Below are 23,782 nucleotides of genomic sequence, written 5' to 3' on the forward strand. Positions count from 1 at the left end.
TTGAACTTCTTGTCTTTGATCAAGTTAATAAATTCTTAGAACATAATAATCTGCTTTGCACATCACAGTATGGTTTCCGTAGTGGCAAGTCAACCCTAAATGCCATAGATGACTTGGTGCGAAATGTGATTGAGGCTTTTGAAAATAAGGCTTTTGCTCGGGCCGCATTTTGCGACCTGAGCAGGGCTTTTGACTGTGTCGATCATCAGGAATTGTTGTTAAAATTAGAATTTTACGGTATTAAAGGATCTGCCCTACAGTTTTTTGAATCATATTAATTAACCAATAGAGAACAGCTTGTTTGTATTAATGGAGATTGGTCAAACAGGGTGAGGGTGGAGCATGGAGTACCTCAAGGTTCTGTGCTTGGACCCTTACTTTTTTTGATTTCAATAAATGACTTACCATCAAATATTTCATATCCAGTTAAATCAATTTTATATGCGGATGACGCCACCTTTTTTGCAGCCGCTGGCATGATGGGTGAACTTTCCCATCTAATAAACAGTGCGGTAAATGAGGGGAAATCTGATTTAAAGCAATCATTTCAAGTTGAATTCTGATAAAACCCAACATTTAGTCTTTAGTTTGAGGCCTTTTGACCAAAATTTACAACCCAAGGATGAGTGTGTCAAGTTTCTTGGGATGCATTTAGATAGCAAACTTCAATGGAATTCCCATGTAGATCATGTGTCAATTAGGCTGTCTAGAGTTGTCTATCTGATTAGACGTCTTAAGGCCCTTGTTGATATGAGCTATTTAAAAATGGTTTATTTTGCATTCTTTCAAAGTATCTATAGATATGGCTTAATTTTTTGGGGTGGTTGCAGTAGAACAAAAGAGATTTTAATTATTCAAAAAAAGGTTATTCGTATTCTCGCAAATGCAGTAGATGATGCCCACTGCAGGCCGCTGTTTAAATTATTAAAAATTCCAACAATAATTAATTTGTATATTTATGAACTTTTATCTTATGCACTGAAACAATGCCCACTTTTAACTTTTCAAAATGATGTGCATTCTTATCACACCAGAAATAGTAGTAATATTTCAAGGACGCACTCCAGGCTAGAGAAAATACTCAATAGTCACGTAGAAATGTCTTTTAAAATCTATAATAAAATTAATAAATATATTAAAATTAGCAATTACTTTAACAATCAAAAGTTCTTATAAACAAAATTTTATGAATGGCTGTTGAATATGGATTATTCAACATCCATTCATAAAATTCGTTCTATTCTCTATTCAGTTCAAGAATTTTTGCTTTTGGAACAAATAGATATTTTTTAGATAACTATATGCCTATAATTGAAACTTGTGATACATTTAAATTAATGAGCTGGTGCAATAGTGTTGATTATGTTATATTTAAACTTTTATGTGCAGTTTTATTAGTTATTTGACTTCAGTGTTTTTATGCTATTTTTGTCTTTCATAATAATTATTTTGTCTGTGATAATTTATTCTTATGTATGTTACTTTTATGTGCAATATCTATTTTTATGTGCATATTTATTTATTTATTTATTATAGCCTAGTAAAACTTAAAACCCATGCCTGTTAGCTAATGATATATTCAAATATTTATAATTTTTTATGTCATAAATTATTGAAGAATTGACTGTAGCTAATTCAAGCTGTAATATGACTTTGTCAATACATATGTATTATGTCAACGACAAAATAAAGATTCTTGATTCTTGAAAAATATCAGCTGTGATGGGTTAATACATTTGTTATTTTTTTTAAATACAAAACTCTATGAACTTTGGAAAATATTGTAAACGGAAAATGTTTTATTAGAGAATTAATTGCTGGTCTCTCCACATAGAATCCAGAAATGGATTCATAATAACTCGTTTTTTAATTAATTTTGCTTAGTTACTGAAAACTCAGAAACTGTACAACATAACACTATTTAATGTGTAATAATTTTAGGTGCTTTAATTGATAAAATGTATTGCTATTTTTAATTATCCAACCTTTTATTATAGTCATAATACCACGACAGATTAAAACTAAGATCGATGACTCCAATAAAATAAGGTATCGGGTGTTAAAAATAAGAATTTCATTGCTTAAGATAGCAATATAATTAAAGAAATAATACAACGACAACCAGTCTAGACTTTGGTTGGACACAAAGTAAGACTGGACAAATACACACGATAGCCTATATAATTGAATGAAATTAGTATTTAAAGAAGCAATTATATGCAAGTGGGTCGAGAACTGCGTATAGCATTATGCGCAAATAGCGCTGTTGTATTAGCATCGTCGAGCACAACATAGTGTTTTTAGTTTGCCCAGCGGGTCGAGGTGTCACCGAGTTATTCTTAGCAATATGAGCGTCGACTTTCAAGGTCGGTTTCCATATCACACTTAGATCACATACTGAGTGCTGGACATAGTATTAAATTACCACCAGTACTGTAATTGAACTTTATACGTGATTTAACCTGTGAAATGTAAATGCCAAGCATATGTTGACATTTAGCGGCATACTGTTCTGCTCGCAACTATCCTGTATCGCAGTAAGTCATCTTGAAGAACCTTTCAATAATCAGAATGTTTATCCGCCTTTATGATTTTAATGTCATATGCAAAATGTACAAGCTTGCAGATGGTAGACAATGTCGTTGATACATATATTAAATAGTTTAGTCCCCAGATGCGATCCCTGGGGACACAAGTAACTGCTGCGAAGGGTTTCGAGACTGACTAAGTAGGCCTAAACGGACAGACACTACTGACATTTGACCATAAAAAATAGCTATAGTACGAATTCAAAAGTATCGTAACAATTTCAGTGTCTGTACAGCGTGTGATCATATGTTGAACAAACCGAGATTGTAGATCGAACAAAGCTTAGGCAGTTTTTGTTTTCCTTGCTGTAAAAGCACTTCAGTCAGAACTTTCGAGTGATCTACCCAGAAACACACGCATGCTAATCATATTTGAAATGTAGTCAAAGAAAAAGAACGCTCTTCCACTGCAAGTACCATGGTTCCTTTATCGTCTATCTGGCAGGAAGCATCAATGAGACCTAAATAAGACAACCGGACTCCACCGGTGATTGTTCAGGTTACGGCGCGGCGCGGCGTATGGAACACTATCACGATAACTTTAAATAAAAGTATTTTTGCTTCATTGGTTTTTAAACTGATGTATTTCAGGCTGGTTATTATATTTGTACTAAGGAAGTGTAGTTAGTATAATGTCAGATCTTAATTTTACCAAAAACTCATTGTATTGATAGAATATGATGAAGAAATATTAGTCAAAACAGTATTAAAGTAAATTTTATTTTAATATAATACATATCGTTCTTTACAATACAGGCTCATAACATCTATTTTTCTTAAGGAAATAATATTACAAAATTAGACCTATTTACAAATATGATAGATATGAAAGTTCAGAAGAGTGGGAAAACTTTTAATGAAAAATGCAACGTAATGATTTTATAATAATGTAAAAGGGTGTGGGCTGATGTTACTCAAACTTTCTACAGCGATTTCCTTATGTGAGGTTTATAACAGTTTTTAAAGTATGTACGGTTTTGTAGTTTGGTTTAGTTTAAGATTAAGGTTGTGACATATTTTGAGCAAGGGTTGCTGTGAGAGGATTTAATAATAGGTTAGATTGGCAGTACAAATACCCTCAAATGAACCAACACATTTATTTGTGACAACATTTCATTAAATTGATTAATTGATTGCGTCAATCGACATATTAAGCACAAACCTTAATACCTTAATACTTTGAAAACATGTTTGATATTAAATTATTCATTACAATTTATTTTAATTTATCAAGTGTACATCAATTTTACAATTTATCAATTGTAGCTAGATCTTTATAGTTTTCCCTGTCCTCTTCACTTAGGTGAGTTTTTCGTGTAGTTAAATTATTAAATATGGTTTTAATATTAGGGTGACTTGCGCTTATACGTGTTAAGTTCTTAAGTGCCGCTAGGATAGGTCTGAGGTCTGCTACAGTGTCTGTGTCTCTAGATAGTATTCCATTTTCATTTAATATTTTTTATTATGTCACTTTTAGAAGTCCTATATGTGTCTAATGGTATTAAATCTTCATGTAGTATGGTTTCCATTTAATTATACATGTCCATTGAAGTACCTAGTTAGTTTACTTGGCGTTACTCTAATTACGGGTTTGAAAATATTTTTGAGTTATTGGAAATTTAATTTGTCTTTTAGGTAAATGAGTGGTTTGTCACTGAAGTAGGCTATTTTAGTTAAATACTTTCTTATGAATATTATTTAGTTCTAATTTATACCTAGCCTATGAAACTATGTGCTTGCCCATGTGAGGAATTTTGAATGCCAACCGAGTTTAGCGCCTCCACCATGTAAGGTTTTGTAGTTTGGTTTAGTTTAAGATTAAGGTTGTGACATATTTTGAGCAAGGGTTGCTGTGAGAGGATTTAATAATAGGTTAGATTGGCAGTACAAATACCCTCAAATGAACCAACACATTTATTTGTGACAACATTTCATTAAATTGATTAATTGATTGCGTCAATCGACATATTAAGCACAAACCTTAATACCTTAATACTTTGAAAACATGTTTGATATTAAATTATTCATTACAATTTATTTTAAATTTAATTCATTATAACATTTACTAGTAATTTTGTAGTGTTGCAATAATAATGAGTTCATGGACTAACATGAGAAACTTTCTTTAAAATAGCTAAACATTTACATGAATTTACATTTTCGAAATTGTGAACATTTAAATAGATATGGAAATGAAAATGATTAATGAACCCTAAAATATACTAAGTTCTTAAAATTACTTACATTTTATTTCACATCACACTTATTACGCCTAGAGATATTTTTCCGCACACGAACACAAACACTCCCGAACTTCACTTTTCGAATTCCCGGCCTCCACTTCCACCTCTCCTCCTTGTTCTTCAGTTTTGATGTTCTTCTCCCGCCAGCTCATTGACCACGCCTCTGCCAAATCTCTCCATCATAATTGGTGAGTAACAATTTTTCATATCAGCATGGCTGTCCCTTACATTGTCGCACGGTTTTTACAAATAAGCATTTCCGCTGCTTAAGCAAGCATTTCCTGTTTGTTCACCATCGGCGTCTGGGCGGATGTGCGTATCCAGTTACATCCGGAGGATGTTTGTATCGAATTGTAATACAAGACTTCCTTTCCAGCAACTATCTGTACATTGATTCTATGAATTTTATATTACTAATAATTACATAAGTCTTACATTCCCCTGGCTTAATGACGATTCTACATACGAATCGTACTTATTGTCTAATGTAGGTTATCCATTGGGTAGTCACGTTCATGTACTGTAGGCTTCAGGAATTTTATTTTGATGTTGTTAATGTGGATGAAGTAGAGGTCTATAAAAAGAAGTAGTGTTATTATAGAAGTCCAGGCTAATAAAATGTACAAAATGAGTTCCATGTTGTTTACTATGTTTTTGTCGTCGTGCTTTAGCTGGAAGTGGTGTTGTCTTTGTAGATTGTGAACAAAGCAGGTGAATGCGCAGGTAGCTCGGAGAGTAGGTAGTGTTGTTGTGTTGAGAATGCTGTGTAGACATCTTCCTTGTTGTCTGCCAAGTCATGTATTTGGTGTTATGTCGCAATGTCACAACACCATTCGAAGAAATCTCCGACGAACGTGAGCGATCTTCTGTTTCTATCTGGTTGCTGTCTTTGGATGAATGGGAGGTGTTCTGCTACCATTTGTTGATGTATGAGGGTTTGTAATGTGGAAAGGTTGTTCTGTATCTTGAAATAGGTTTGGGAGTTGTTGAGGTTTTTAGGGCAGAAATTTAAAGAGGGTTCGTTTTTGGGTAAATTTTTGTTGTATGTTGAAAGGAATTTTGTATATGATAGGGATGGAACTGATATAAGGTAGTGTCTGAGGCATTTGAGTAAGGTACGCTCCTGTGAGGATTTGTACTAGAGGCTTATTGGGTTCTTCTGTGTTGTGGGTTGATGTGCTGGCAAAGGTGGTCAAAAGAGGCATGGCAAGTGCTGTCAGTAGTAGTAGTAGGAAGTGCTGTAAAAGACTCAATTTGTCTCGTGGGTGGTCGGGACGGTTAGAGTGCTGTAGACTGGTGTCTTGTAGATTGGTGTCTTGTAGACTGGTTTCTCAGGTTGTGGTTGGTTTTTTCTGGTGTCATAATTCTAAAACTTAATATCTACAGGTTACATGTACATTTTAGTTTAATATTTTATAATTAATACATATTTATGCCTAAGGGTTTTATTTACAGAAATATTTTGATGACCTTTCGATGTTGTGTCGTATTTCCTTAGCTCTATGTAATAATGTTTTTTACTAAGCATCTTAATCTCTAGTGTTCTTAAATAAGGTTCGATGTTATGTTAATTTATTATATTACAAAACGATACTACGCACCTTTGTTTCTGAGGAATATGTAATATCCCTTCTTTGTGCTTATTGTCCATAGTCATTATTATGATCATAATATATGTTGCCTAATCAAGGCTGTATAGTTTGTTAATGAGCAATATTGCTGTGCTAATACATACTATGTTAAATATATGTTACTTTCCTTCAATGTTAGATTAGCTATGTAATAATTAAACATGTTATATAAGTAATTTACATGTCATATATTGAAGTATTTGTTTATCCTAGGATTAATATAATATAGAACATGTATGTCTCTTTCTTTGAGATGCATCTCAGGAAAATTGAGTCCTTGTAGGGTATATTATGTTAACACTGCTATCTACTACTTAAATAAATATGATATATGTAGTACACTTTATCATATTTTATATTCTTTATTACTAGGCTATGTATACACGTATCCCTCAGGTAAGTATAATATGTACGTTGTGTCAAGTTAGAGTACGCTTTGTTACTGTAGTAAACGAGTATGTGGGAAACATTACTTGCACACTAAGCTGTCTGAGCCACCAGGGCCCTTGGCGACCCAGACCCGCCGGTACAAGGCAATGCCCCCTAGTCATAGTCACAACACAGTCGGTGTAGTATAGCGTGGGAAGTTAGTTGAGTTAGCAGAAAAACTTATCTGCCTGGGAGACATACCAGAGTCACGGTCAAGTCTACTAGCCAGTCTAAGTACGGTTACCGTGGGTTACAGGCTCTGCTCGTGTCGTGTAGTGTGTGCTGTGTTAGTGTCCTGTGTATTGGGATTATCTATACCAATATTCTTTGGTACGTGTAACCTATCACTTAATCACTAAATTACAGTAAACCTCACATTAAAATACAAAGTTAGGCGTTTTAATTTTCTAAAACTTTTTATGTCTTTATTCTCTATCGTTTTCCGACACAACATCGAGATTTTAATATACATTTTTTATTTCTGTTATACTTACTTCAGTGACTCTCAAGGTTATATAATGAATCATTCAAACCGTAATCAAGTTAACCGGTCTCTCAACTCCTGGAGTATAATACCTATTTTTTAAAGCGATTCTTGCGTGACTATGTAGTAGATTTTACCCTCATATATTATGAAATTATTGCGAATATACTTTTCACTCTCTTCAAATTTTACTACAAGGCAGTGAGTGCATAGTGATGTTCATGAGAAATATTGTATATATTATTCTTGAATATTTTATTATTGCTCAAGTCCCTTCATATTTGTTTTATATTCTCTTATAGAATAATTTCATTCTAGCAACATGTATTGGTTGTTCTGTTAACCTTCCCCTGTGGTAAATTTCTACTGCATATGTCACTTCGTTAATTTTTTTCTTGACAACGAAAGGACCTCTAAATGGTGTTTGAAATTTACTATATTTTTTTGTATGGTCTTTCGGGAAACGGACCAAGACTTCATCGCCGGGGTTTAAATCCAAATGAGTTTTGTCACGGTCAAAGTATTTCTTTTGCGCTTCCTGGGCTTTTTTCATGATTTTTGGCATATCTTTGCGTATTTGCTCTAAAATGTCTATATTTTCCAACACCATTTTTTCGGGATTAACCTGTAAATATATACAATCAGACGGTAAGTTAGCTTCGTAACCAAACATGAGGTAGTGCGGTGTGTAGCCTGTTGTTTACAGACGTGTTGTAGGCAAATGTAACTATTTGTACATATTTTGACCAAGTTTGGGGTTTTTCCACAACGTAATGAGATATTGCCTTTATTAGCGTGTGGTTGTATTTTTCAACCGCACCTTGTACTTGTGACATATAAGCAGCGCCTGGCCTTTGTTCAATCCCGAGTGCATTTAGTAACTGTGAAATTACAGAATTCATAAAGTGTGTTCCTCTGTCATGATTAATAATTCTAGGAAATCCAAATGTGCAGAATAGATTTAATAATTTTTGCGCTACTGTGTTCGCATCTGCATTTCTACAAGGGGTCGCAAATGCCATTCTAGTGCAGGCATCGGTTGCAACTAGGATATATTTGTAACCATTACTTTGTGTAATATTACCTACAAAGTCTATTGTTATTCTGTCAAAGGGTTTTTATGGAGGGTGCAATAGGTTGTAGTAGGCCGTAATTTTTGTTCGTTTTTGGCCCTTGTAGTTGACATTCTTCACAAGTTTTTGTATATTGGAGGATATCACGGAACATATTCGGCCAGTGATATCGTAATTTTATTTTTGAAGCTGTTTTGTAATGTGATAAGTGTCCACCCGTGTAGGGGTTGTCATGGAATATTTTTAATATTTCTTGTGTTTGTTTTTGGGGTATAGCCAATAAGTTTCTAGTTTCTTGTCCGTTGAAAGTTTTGAAATATAACAATCCATCTATTTCTTCGTAATGTCTTGAAGCCCGTCTGATTTTTTTATTTACCGCCTCAGGTGAGGTCATCGCAAGGCGTATTTGTTTCAAATAACTGTCTTGAGCTTGTAGTAGTGGTAGATTTGTCTGTATTAAAGTATTGACAGTTAAACACACGTCCGTAAATTCTTCATCCAAAGGTTGTTCTAAAGGATTTCTGCTTAAGTCGTCTGCTAACACGTTTTGTAGCGCCACGTTTATGTTTTACTACAATGTCGTAGTCTGTTAATGACAGTGCTAATCTGTTTAATCTAGTGGAAGTGTGCTTAAAATTTTTATAAAACTGTAATGCGGCACAGTCCGTATAAACTGTTGTTTGTCTACCAAGCGTGAATTCTCTGAAGTAGTTCACAGCATAGGTTAGCGCTAGCATTTCACGTTCAGCATTGCTGTTACGCATTTGGGTATTTGAATATTTTTTTGACATGTAATAAATTGGGTACATTCTATTATTTTCTTCATCTAACTGTACTAACGCTGCTCCGCATCCAATCAAACTGCTATCTACATAAATGTGTGCTTCCCTGTTGTCCTTCCAATATGATAGTAATGGTGGGTTTGTCAAAATTTGTTTGATTTTTATAAAATCCTGTTCACATAGATCCGTCCATTTAAATGCCATGTTTTTATTTGAATCTTTTATTATCTCAGTAAGGGGTTGTGCTATTTTGGCATAATTTTGGATGAATCTGCGGAAGAATCCTGAGCATCCTAAAAATTGTCTCACTTGCCTTACACAAGTTGGTCTTTTAAATTCGGTGATAGCTTCTACTGACTGTTTTTTGGGGTAAAATGCCTTCCCCTGATACCTCGTGTCCTAAAATGTTTACACTTTTTGTAGAGAAATTTACACTTTTTTGTATTTAGTTTCAAATTAGCTTTTTCTAGTTCCTCTAATATAGTTTCTAGATTATGTAAGTCATTTTCAAATGAGTCACCATAAAAAAATTAGGTCATCCACGTAACAGATGACTTTATTATAAAGGTGACGGTTTAATATCGCATTCAAAGCTTTACTAACTAATGTGGTTGAAAGTCCCATCGGCAGTCGGCAAAACTGTAGAAGTCTATCGGGTGTTTTTTATGGCTAGGATATGCCTATCTTCTTTCCTAACCTCCATGGAATAAAATGCATTTTTAAGGTCTAATTTTGTAAATGTGTGCGCTTTGTTCAAAGAGCTTAAAACCAGGTTTACTGAAGGAATGGGTGGGCATCTGTTTTCAACTGTGCATTAACCTTCCTGAGATCAGCTACCATTCTGTCGCTTCCATCTTTATTTTTCACTAAAAATACTGGGCTTGCATATTCTGTGTAATCCTGACATTCCTCTAATATTTTTGCTTGTACTAAATCGTCCAATAATATGTTTAATTTTTCCCTTTCTGTTTTACTCTGCCTATACGGTGGTGAGTTTACAGGTTTCGTATTCGGTTTTAATTCGAGTTTAACAGGAGGTATGTTTGCAGGAGTTAAATCGATTACCTTTGTTGTAAATATGTGTCTGTATTTCTGTAAAACGTCAAGGACTTTTTTGTGTTCTTGGAGGGTTAAATGTGGTGAGATATAAAATACTATGCCGTCCTTATCTGTCAATATTGTTTTTCCTGTGTCACTTGTAGTGGGATGGTGTTCCAGGGTAGGCTGTGCTTCAAGAGTTGGGTAATGTATATGTCCTATCGTAGTATGTGCGGGTATCCTTTTTGGGAAATTTGATGCATTATAAATATTTACAATTGTATCTGTACCATCTTCCCCTTCTGAAAGATATGCATGACATTTCTTTTTTATTCTTAGATTCCTATCTGTTTCGATGGCTGTTCGAGACTCTATACCTTTTAAGGAGCTAATCCTAATATGCTGATGTGGTGCTATAATTATGTCTTGTGGGGCTGTTACATCTGTTATTTGCTGTACTTCAAACTCCTGTGTGTTTTTAAAATTCTTGATGTCTAACTGCCACTGTTCATTCATAGGTATTATATGTTCAATCTGATATTTGATAATTTTTATTGTTTTATTTTTATAGTTTAACTCCACGCAGTTCTGAAATAGGAATATGTTTCCTACCAATATTGGGCTGTTTAGATCAGGTGTCACATAAAACGTGTCTTCAAGTATTATTTTGCCAATTTTTATGGCAATTTTTGTCGAACCCAAAACTGTTAATGGTATAACCGTTAGCCGATATCAACGAGGGTATGTTGCTAGTATTTAATTTTGTTGCACAAACTAGGTCTGCTCTAATAATGTTTATGTTACATCCTGTATCTATAATGCAGGGTACTGGATGTCGAGGGTTTTGTGGTCAAGGCTACGTCTATTGTTAGGACAGGTATCTTCTTCGTAGTTTTATTTTCGCAATTAAATATGAGTTCATAAATATCCTCTAATAATAATGTTTTATTTTTCCTCGGTCTGTGTATCCTGTCTTGCGTTATTTCTTGCAAGTTAGTACAATCTATCATATTCTGTTTCTTCCGTTGCTCTATGTGATTTAAAATATGTATAGTGTCTATCTCAATGGTTTCTTCCAATCCAGTATGTGTGTTTACCTCCCCCATACTACAATCTGGGTCCTGTTTTACGTGCGCTACTACCTTTAATACGCTAGGTTTTATCTGTCCTGTGAAATTTTCTGAGACTGCAAGGTTTCTTGTAAAACTGGGTTTATTTATATTTGTTGTCCCCGAGGGGTTTGGTTCACTTAGGGTTGGGGTTGGATTGAACGCAGATTGAAGTTTCATGGTGTCTATAGGCTTCTGCATAATAGGTTGTTCAATTTCTTGCATCTTCTTTAAGGGTGGGAATTCTTGATTATAATCTATGGCTTTAAATATCACTTCTGAACTGGTCTTTCCAGGGGTTGATAGTGGTAGTACTTTGGGGTTAGTTGGAGAGTAAATGTCATAGACTTTATACATTTGTAAGTTTGTCGATTCCTTTGGTTAAGATCTATGGTGTTATTTGTTTTCGCTTTTGATAAGGGGGAAGTTCGGTAAGGGTTAGTGTGACCTCCCCCTATTTCCCGTTTTTTTGTTGATTCTGTTTATAATAATTAGACTTGTAACATGATTCGATATTGTGGTTTGTTCGCTTGCAGTACCTGCAGAACAGCTCTTGTGTATTGTTGGTTTTAGGTGCCAAGCGGTTACTTTGGGGTTGAGAAGTTAATGAACGTTGCTTGAACCAGCATTGTTCAGTGTTATGGTTGTCTTTACAGCAAATAGTGCAATACCTATTTTGTCTAGCAGGTTGTTTTTGGGAATGGTTTTGTCTTCTCCTATCACTGAAAGTAACGTGTTTAATCATAGGTGGCCTTTGGGTTTGTTTGGGTAGTTTGGGCTTTCCATATATCTATTCTGGTGAGGACTAGGTGTTCTATCATATCTTGGCTTATATTTTGAGTTTTCATACGGGGATGGAGATCTTTTGTACCTGTGGTTATGATTTGAAATTTGGTTTGTAGTTAGGGTAGCTACTAAATTGGTTAAGGTGTTAACTTCTGTTTTTAGTTTATGGATGATGTTTTGTTCATATAAGGGTGTACTATAGGGTCTGTTTGCTGCAACCCTATTGTACATTTCTTTGTTTTTCATTTGTGTTAGAACTAGCTGTTCTGTAATTTTTAAATTAGTCTCTAGATCACTTAAGGTGTCGTTTTTCAGGCCTATAACTCGTTCACAGATTTCTGGTTTTAGTCCCTGTATGATAAAATGTATAATTTGCTTGTCCTGTATTGTAGGGTCATATCTTCGGCATGTTGTTAATATATCTAAAAAAATAGGTTAGTGTTGGCTCGTTCTCTCCCTGTATTTTGTGTTCTAAAATCATTTGTAGACTCTGGGTTTGTGCTAATGGAGTGAAAGCCTCTATGAATCTTTTAGCAAGTTGGTCCCATTGTATGGCTTCCCCTAGTTGTTTTTGCTTATAGTATTTGAACCAAGTTAGTGTTGTGCCTGATAAATGCGCTGGGAATAAATTAACTTTAGTGTTGTCTGTCCATCTGTTTGAAGTTGCTGCCACTAGGAATTTGTCTAAAAAATCTTGTGGATTTTCGCTCTGGAGACCTGTGTAAGTCGCAGCTGATACTAACGGTATGTTTTCCCCCATGGTTACTGTGTTCGTTCTGTCAGGTAGTGTGAGTGACTCGTAATGTTGTGCTAAGGTTGGGGGTGCTTGTGTCTTGATGTCCGCCTCAGGGTTATGTACTATGTCGTATAAATTTGTTCTCTGCACTAGAAAATCCTCAATTGTAGCTAGATCTTTATAGTTTTCCCTGTCCTCTTCACTTAGGTGAGTTTTTCGTGTAGTTAAATTATTAAATATGGTTTTAATATTAGGGTGACTTGCGCTTATACGTGTTAAGTTCTTAAGTGCCGCTAGGATAGGTCTGAGGTCTGCTACAGTGTCTGTGTCTCTAGATAGTATTCCATTTTCATTTAATATTTTTATTATGTCACTTTTGGAAGTCCTATATGTGTCTAATGGTATTAAATCTTCATGTAGTATGGTTTCCATTTAATTATACATGTCCATTGAAGTACCTAGTTAGTTTACTTGGCGTTACTCTAATTACGGGTTTGAAAATATTTTTGAGTTATTGGAAATTTAATTTGTCTTTTAGGTAAATGAGTGGTTTGTCACTGAAGTAGGCTATTTTAGTTAAATACTTTCTTATGAATATTATTTAGTTCTAATTTATACCTAGCCTATGAAACTATGTGCTTGCCCATGTGAGGAATTTGAATGCCAACCGAGTTTAGCGCCTCCACCATGTAAGGTTTTGTAGTTTGGTTTAGTTTAAGATTAAGGTTGTGACATATTTTGAGCAAGGGTTGCTGTGAGAGGATTTAATAATAGGTTAGATTGGCAGTACAAATACCCTCAAATGAACCAACACATTTATTTGTGACAACATTTCATTTAATTGATTAATTGATTGCGTCAATCGACATATTAAGCACAAACCTTAATACCTTAATACTTTGAAAACATGTTTGATATTAAATTATTCATTACAATTTATTTTAAATTTAATTCATTATAACATTTACTAGTAATTTTGTAGTGTTGCAATAATAATGAGTTCATGGACTAACATGAGAAACTTTCTTTAAAATAGCTAAACATTTACATGAATTTACATTTTCGAAATTGTGAACATTTAAATAGATATGGAATTGAAAATGATTAATGAACCCTAAAATATACTAAGTTCTTAAAATTACTTACATTTTATTTCACATCACACTTATTACGCCTAGAGATATTTTTCCGCACACGAACACAAACACTCCCGAACTTCACTTTTCGAATTCCCGGCCTCCACTTCCACCTCTCCTCCTTGTTCTTCAGTTTTGATGTTCTTCTCCCGCCAGCTCATTGACCACGCCTCTGCCAAATCTCTCCATCATAATTGGTGAGTAACAATTTTTCATATCAGCATGGCTGTCCCTTACATTGTCGCACGGTTTTTACAAATAAGCATTTCCGCTGCTTAAGCAAGCATTTCCTGTTTGTTCACCATCGGCGTCTGGGCGGATGTGCGTATCCAGTTACATCCGGAGGATGTTTGTATCGAATTGTAATACAAGACTTCCTTTCCAGCAACTATCTGTACATTGATTCTATGAATTTTATATTACTAATAATTACATAAGTCTTACAAGTACTAATATAAAATACGTTGTATATTGTAGAATACCTGCAGTATACGTCCTGTTACAAGGCGATCAGCAAGGACTGGGACAACTGTGCTAACCGGTTTGTTAGTCTGGTCAGAGAGGAGGTCAGCCGCAAAAACTACACTATGGAGTCCAGATTACTTGAACTGTGCTGGTAAGTCTTAGTAACATCTCTATAGTGCGCGGTGTATGTTTCAGTTATATTTTATGATACCAAAATACTAGAAAAACTGCTATAAGATTACACTGTTTGTTATTTTGTTCATAAAAAATACTGTCTCTTTCTTCAGCTGTGACTTAAAGGCCCACTACAAAGTAAAAACATTTACCAATCAGCTTTATGAGACTAATGATGGTAACTTTTCACAGTGCCAGACACGGTTTCCTCAAGTGCGTGTACGTCGCCAGCAGGCTCAAATGTAAGAAAGAGGAGAGGCTCTTTTCGTCAAGAAGATCGCCGACACCCTGTCCAACAGGAGGGTGTACTCAAAGCACTGCAGGAACGTGGATGTGGCGTTCTGTACTGGAGGGCGTACTATCCAATGATGTATTTTAAAATGGTAATCGATATTTAAATTCAAGAAACTTTGTTGTACATAAATTTTAAAATATGAGGTTCACATTATACGTAAAAAGTTCTATATTCTACGTAAAAGAACAACCTTATAAGATCTGTAAAATAATGTTCACTAATTCTTGACGTTTTTTAGGTAGGATTTTTAAGGGAGAAACACGTGATTGGCCCAGCTTTCTTAATCAAAAACAATTGTCTGTCGTTGACTTCTTGATACAAAAATATATCTAATATTTGAAATAAATTCTATTCGTAATCCTCCAAATTAACTTATTTATACAGAAATCTAAAATGTGCAGTGAACTCGAGATCAAATCACGCCTAAGTGAATTTGGTTATGGACAGATAACGACAAATAAAATTATACTTGTTTAGTATCTCACTGGCCACTTGTTATAAATACAATAGCTAATTTTGATGCATTACTATATACTGTATGAAAAGGAACGTTTTGCTATAGTTAATTTTTATGTACTAGCATATGCTCTATAAAATAATACATTTTATTGAATATAATTGACTGAGTATTATTAGTTCACTATTTATCAATATTTTGCCTATAATTATAATTATTTATTATTGGAAATTTGCGCTGCATTTATGTTACGAACATAATGCAACCCAAAAAAAATCACAGTAAAGCTGCTGGTATAATGTTTAACTAGTCTTATGAACGTGGTGCAAGAAAGTGGAACATATACTGTGACAATACTTTAATTTTAATTTTTCTTCCTAACTGAACGTAAGTTATACAAACTAATCAACTGAGTACGATTTGTTTGTAAAAATAACTCACAGTTTATATAATTTTAAATAGTAATATTTGTTATCAAACAGACTGTTATTATTATTTTTATTTGTATTCTTAATATTTAATTTTATCATGTTTCATTTTATCAAATAACAACAAAATTTCTTTCGATATACATATTGTTAAGCTCTGCTAAATTTAATATTATTAGGAGAATTATGTATGTAAACGGGTACGTGCAGAGCATAACATGCATTAGATTCAAACACATTAATAGAATTAAACTCAATTATAGATAACAGTAATTACCTGTATCTCTGGCCAATAAATTCCGGTCACGTCGAATACGAACCTTCCCGTTTCCCGTTTAATTTAAAGAGACTAAAATCAATAACGAATTCTGTTAGCGATCAGAATTAATATTTTAATATAAAACTGTTGATATCATAAGTGCATCATAATTATCATTTCAAAATAAGTACAAATTTAATTTATTAATATAATTACTATACTATAATTATTTATTAGATAAAATAATTATTATTTACCAAACCTATTCAAAAAAACTTGTATATTGCAATTGAAATATCGATTACATGTTTTGAGGTCAAGACTCTGTTTTAATCTACCATGAAGAGAGACCAAACCGCCAGAATGGAAGTAGTGAATCAAGCGACAGGCCAGGGTTTCTATAATTAGATGGATTGGATCAATGCTTTCAGGTGGCTATTTCATACTAGGCTTAATAATAAACAAAGTTGGAGCCAAGGGTATATAGCTCCAAGGTGAAAACAATGATCAAGAATAATATTTTGGGAACTTTATTTTGCTTAAAATATTTAAAATTGTGGTATAGTTTGAGAAAAAATTTTTGGTTTAATCTATGAAATAAGTCATAAATTGTACATATAGCTCCATAAAAAAGATCTGTAATTTCCATGTCGAACAACACATGTTGAACTGATTAGCCATGTCCTGTTATGTTAATGCTTTAAAACATACGGTTTCACAAGTGAAGTTATAGCAATCTACTATTAATCCTGATATATATATAGTGGATACTAGTGGATAATTTGATTTTAAAAGTGTAAGGAGTTATAAATAAAGGAAAGGAGGCCAATTTACACTGAGAATAGAGGAATGTGGCCCTAACCCACACTCCTCTCACACCATCATTTGTCAAATATCCCACTCTGAGCATACTTGACCTTTCTCTAACTGAGGCAGATCATCCATTGCTGTCTATCGTAACATTGATCAGTACCGTGGTGTACTTCTTAGGACATTTATCTTTATAAGTATCCGAGTGACCGGATATTTTATTAAAACTACAAAACACTTCAAGTAATTTTGATATTCTCTCCAGACTCAAATTTTAATTTTGGTACATCTAACCAAAAGAACTCTTAGTCAGTTCATGTTAAAATTTGCTCCATGCTGATATTAGGGACGTTACTAAAATGTAATTATGATTTAACATTCATTTGTAGTAAATTTTCCGACAAGGTATAAACGATTAACATTATCAAAGAAAATTATGTGACAGGAAGAGTTGAAAGTTTTAAATGATTAAGTGCATCTCTTTTTCACTCATAAAACATATTGTAATGATTCATTAAACCAAATATGTAGACAGCTCCTTACCTCAATCTAAACTTTCAACATTATTTTTATGAGAGAAACAAAATAAATAAACCAATGATAGTTGTCTCTTATATGTATAAAACATTTTGATCTAAAACATTTATTTTAACTCATAAAATCATAAAAAAAAACATATGAAGCTGCAAAGTAATTATTTAACAGGAATTAAATTTTCAAGTTGTGAAATTATTTTCAAACGAATGAATAAATAACAAGTACTTATGCATATGTCACATTTATTAAAATCAATTAAGTCTATATCATCAAATCTAGAACGATTAGGTCATTGCCGCCTCTCTATAACACGTCAGTCAGGGAGGACCTTCGCGCTGGTATGAAGCTACAATTATGTAACGTTACGTTACGTGACAATAATAAATTTTCTGATTTCTGAAGCCTAACTCATCATGCTGATGGATGTATTTACACCTTGCCTAGATCACTGCAATTAATTCGGAATTCGTCCGTACATTACATGACCAAACGCAGAATTACTTACCTACAAAAGGCTATAAATCTCTAATCGAGTGGACAGATTGTTAAGATGGAGAAAAACATATAGAATAATAATTAGAACTGGTGTTACAAACAATAATATTTTGATACAACTGGGGTATATTGTCCATTACGTGTAGGACATTCGAAGAGGAATACACGAGGCGTAATATAGTGTTATATAGGCCAGGACATTTAAGTTAGTAATGTAAAGTCTACTATCGGTACTTTAGAATGTAGAGTATACCAGTCTAAATGCATAACTATCATGAACCATAACGTAAGATAACCATCCACTGTCTCAATATTTTCGCTATTATTTCGCTTTGTATTTATTGTGTAACCTTCCATGTTTGTTGGTAAGACTGGAGAAAGAGATGAAACGTTTTAGGTACATGTTATAGAAACCCTGCTGTTGCAATCGGCTTCATGACGAAATTTCGGTATCATCTATACTTTCTCCCCCCCCCCCCAAAAAAACAAAAAAAAACAAACAAATGAAAAAATACTCGTAATTTAATTATATCTAAACATAGGTCTAAGAAAGTGTCATTTATCCACTAATGGATACCTTCCTCCAGCCAGATGTTTGAGCTATCGACCTAGATAGAATTATCCAACCCAAAAATTTTATACAATGGCAATAATTAATTTTTTTACGTTTTTTATGAGTGAAGTAGCGCGGAGATGTATTCAGGGGTTATGGTCCAATTGGATACTCGTACCTTTCGCGTAACTCACTGTATAATATATATACAACATATTCAGTTAATGTAGGCTTTAGTATAATTTAGAATACTACTCGCTATTTTTTAAGTCGTTCAGTGGATGCAATATAAGCCAGTAAGCTGTTCCAGTGACCATTAGTGGAGTCATCGCTTGGTCCCGTCTGTCCAACTGTCCACCGTCCAGGAGCGTCCCTTAGACGCCCAATCAGCCAGTCATACCATCGGAGCAGTTATGGAGATGTCCGGTCGCGGTTACTCACAGTCCCGCACTTCGTTCTCTCTTTCGCAGAGCAGTGCCATCTTGGGTATCGATGCGCTCTTTAGTAGAGTAGTGCTATTCTGAGTCTCAATAGCCTATTTCTCATAATCGATTGTAGTATAAGTGTCTCCCCCGGGTCCCGATGCCGTTTATCAACAAGGTTGCCGATGTAGTGCCGCGCTGAACTTACCCCGTGGAAGAGAGATATATACTTCCTCTATAAGCCTGTGTACTACCTTGATGCCAGCATCAAAATAAAGGTGTTTTAAAAGTGACCAACATTCCATGGATCCCACCGCACACCTGGAAGCACTTGATGAGCTGAGGTCCTCCCTCTGATGAGGCAAGTTGGCTTCTATCCTTATTAAGTGCAACCATTTTCATATCATGTATGAGCTGCATTTCCATCCCCAGATTTAATTTTTAATTTAATTCAAATTGCTCTCTAGGGATAAATTTGCTCTTAATGTAGTAAAATGCGTTACATTTTTCCTCCGATTAAGAATAACTTTTTGGCCTGCTGACCAGATCTCTCTTTGTATTTGCTCACAAGATACATTTTGGTCCTTCGAGGCCGATGTAACTGTTTCACTTCATCGCCACTGCTTTCTTAGTACGGTACCATTTGATCGTTCGAGAGTGTATGTCTCTTTGTTTTCATTTTAATATTTATTGTATTCCGCCCAAAATAAACAATTACTCTTCAGGTGAGGTTCTATTTTCAGCACAATAGCAAGCCTATCTTATATTATAATTGAACTGAGTACATATTATTCTTGCTCCTATCTACAGAGCCACTGTTCACCGTGTTCTTTATTATAAACTGGTGATTTGTTCAGATTACTTAAAAATGGACTTCAAATATTTTAAAATGCATATTGTTTTAATTGTAAGTTTTATTATGATAATATCAAAAACACACATATTATACTTCAAGTTATATGTTTGGTTAACACCTTCACTGTGGCACGAGTAATGTAACAGTTTCAGGAGAGCCGGAATAGTATTAATGTGAGCCCACCGCAGTCAATGTGTTCAAACACGATACATATCCAGCTTCAGCATACGCTGTTATACCTTTACTGAGACACTAGTCATGTACCGGCTTTAGGAGAGCCGGAATAGTATTAATGTGAGCCCACCGCAGTCAATGTGTTCAAATTACGATACATATACAGCTACAGCATACGCTGTTATACCTTTGCTGCGACACTAGTTATGTACCGGCTTTAGGAGAGCCGGAATAGTATTAATGTGCGCACACCACAGTCAATGTGTTCAAATATGATACATATCCAGCTTCAGCATACGCTTTTATACCTTTACTGAGACACTAGTCATGTACCGGCTTTAGGAGAGCCGGAATAGTATTAATGTGAGCCCACCGCAGTCAATGTGTTCAAATACGATACATATACAGCTACAGCATACGCTGTTATACCTTTACTGCGACACTAGTCATGTACCGGCTTTTAGGAGTGCCGGAATAGTTTTATGTGGGCCCCCTGCATCGAATGTGTTAAGCTTAAGTTTATATTATTATATATGAATGAGGGTTTATAATGTCACGTCCCTGTCCTCATTCTAAATACTCAAAGTTAAATGTCAACATTTACAGTCAATAAAATTGTTAAAATCATAATAAATTTACGAGATTGAATAATTTTTCAACAATCCTTTTCACTGGTAAATCCCATAACGTTTCAAAATCAATATTTTTGACCAAAATAAATTGTTAAATAAGTTCTATAACAACTATCTAATGCGGAGGAAAACAGTTTAATATAATATTTATTATATGAAAAGATGAATGCTCCACTAGGCGTCGGAACTGGTTGTCTACATATTCCATCTGAAGTCTTATCGTAATCTTAGTTTTACATCCCACTTGACCTCTCCGTGAAGTTATTATTCTCACAGATTCCTCTGGGATCTCTCTCATAAAAAGACTACTGATCCAATGTTAATTCCATTTTAGGTTTTATGTATTTTATGAGATTTGCTTTCATAAAATAAAAAAATTGATGTAAATAATAGACATATCTTACAGGATTTGTAGTTACGATAGTAAGATAAATATTGTCACAATATTAACATTTTGAAATGTTTGGTAATAACAATAAATCGCTGTTGTTATTATTATTATTTATAATAAGGAAATTATCTTTGGACTGTTACACAGAGTTAAGGAAACCGATTTACTCAATTCCAATACATTGAAAGATTTTATAACATTGTTTAAATTTATACAGGAATACATTATTGTATATGCAAAATATGTATGCAAATACTGATATACCTGCAATAACTGCCTGTATATTGCTCTAATTAAAATTTTTTAGGAATAAATGCAGGTAGAAATAAAAGCTTGGCAATTTATAATTAACAGTACTAAGCCTTTTGAACTTGTAATATTTTGAGCAGAAATTTTGATCTATTATTGTTATTATTTTTATATAATACAGTATATTTTTTTGTTCACTGGAGAATGTTGATGACGATATTTTGTGGCTTGGCTCGCCGCAGAACAATATTAGTATAAGAGCGACCTCATATTCCTGTTGTTATTTACCAAGAAATGATAATAAGAGCACGAGTATTGTTATCTAAAGGTCATAATCAGCTCTACACGGAAGAAAAACAAGCCTCGTTACTGGTATTGTTTATGAGTAATGGCGTCTCATAATAAAATTATGTCTAGAAATATTAACCTAGTAGTTACCAACGGCTTTGCATACAATTGCCTATTGAATAGCAATCTATTATTAATCGAAGGTGTTTCAGGCGTCTTAGTAACGTTTGTCTTGTTGTCCAGATTAAGGAAGTAAAAAACATGCATTAGTATACTTTAATACTAAATCGACTACTTCTAACCACTGCAATCTTTTTCCGGGTTTTTATATCTCTGGCGCAGATATCTGAATGCATAATTAACGTATTTATCTAATTCCAACATTCGAGACCAGTTGAAAAATATGAACTTATTTTTTATAATGATTCAAAGAACAATGCGTACTCAATATTTAAACAATATATACATGGTACTTGCATCGTGACATATGGTGATTCAATCACTATCAAAGATTGTCAACAAGCAGACATGTTTTTTATGTTTTGGATTTGAGTAAATTTTTCCAGCGGTATAATAGTATAGCCTAATGTGCTATACATTAAAGGATGTATTCAATTAGTATCTTGGTATCTTTACAAGATCATTTGCCATACAATTTACTATTATAGATTACAGATACTAGTTATATCTCATCAAGCTAGAATAAAATTCATCAATGTTTTAAACTTTTAGTAAATCAATTAAAATGTTATATTTTTGCATTTTAGAAATTAAAATAAACTTTTGCAATTAATAAAACTTATTACTATAGACAAGATAGGAGTACACCAGGCCATATTGCGTAACAGGCTTCGCTGAGATTGTAAGCAAAATTTTAGATGCATAGACTATATAGCTTATTTAACTTTCAGAATGTGCTGCGAAGGATAGAAAGACATACAATAATACAGAAAAAGGATATGTTTTGTGTTATATTTCCACGATACATTCACATTTTTGTACATTTAGTTACGTTTCAGTGTTCAAATAATAAAACTTCTGGTAAGTTAGAGAGGGTTAGGCCTATTACAACGCAAGATGTAGGCTGAAATAAAAATTCTAGCCGATTTTTAGCATTGATTTCCAACTCTATTATGTTTACGTTTTACTCTATGAATTAAACTCGCACAATTTTAAGTATCGTAAAATTATATTCAGTTTCTTTAACAATTTATTTACCCTTATATTTAATCATTGACTTCATGGTTACTCCTAACACTGACGTAAAAATATTCTTAACACTCAGCCAAATACAATGGATTGTCATGCACCATCATACTGTGACGTCGGGGCCCATGTTCCCGCCGTCTGGAAGTACTGGAGGGGGAGGTCAGCAAGATGAGCGCCCGAGGCGGTGTGTACGTGAGAGGACTCCGGCGCGAGCGGACGTCCGAGCTCCCTAAGGGCCGATCTAGTGTAGGGCTTAGCCTAGTGATGGTCGTGACGCGTGGTGTCCGTGGTTTTGGAAGTGTTGTCGTTTAAATAAAGTTGCTGTAATCTGAGCTGCGTTTGATTCCTGAGTACACCCCCTTCGCCCCAGCTGAGCAGGAGGCGTGACAATACAATTTAGTTTTGCTTTATACAGTAATGAAGTCTCATGCAAAACTTCAAGTTTGTTAGTGTCTTTGTTTAGTAGACAAGCAAACAGAAACATAAATGTTTAAGCCTCTCAAATTATATAGGCTTTGCTCAAGCTTTATAGCTAAAAGTAACAAATAGGATGTACCGATTGTATTAAATAATAATTCTGGGGTAACTGGATTACCGGTGGAAGGAGTAGGCCCAGGAGAATGATAAGGACTGGACTCTACAAAGAGGCTGCTATCAGCGAGGCGCGCATCGCAGATGGCAGTGTTTGATAACGAAATTGAGAGATGGGGTGAGGTAGACGTGCCGTACCTCCCGTCTCAGTTAATCGGAAGTGACTGTAACGAGTAGAGTTTGAAAGTGCTTAGAGTAAATCTTTTTGCTAATCGTCATTGAACCTGCGGATGCTTTCAGCAATATTTTATAAATCTCTAACACTGAAGAAATTTTTAAATCTCTAAACACAGAAGAATTTTTAAATCTCTAACACTGAAGAATTTTTTTAAATTTCTAACACTGAAGAATTTATAATTTTCTAACACTGAAAAGAAGTAATAGTTAAAGTAAAGTAAAGAAAATTAGTAACAAAATAAAATTGTATTTTGAAGATAAATTAAAGTGAAGAATTGGCCAGAT

This window comes from Homalodisca vitripennis, chromosome 5 (genome assembly GCF_021130785.1).
Source record: "Homalodisca vitripennis isolate AUS2020 chromosome 5, UT_GWSS_2.1, whole genome shotgun sequence".
Lineage (NCBI taxonomy): Eukaryota > Metazoa > Arthropoda > Insecta > Hemiptera > Cicadellidae > Homalodisca > Homalodisca vitripennis.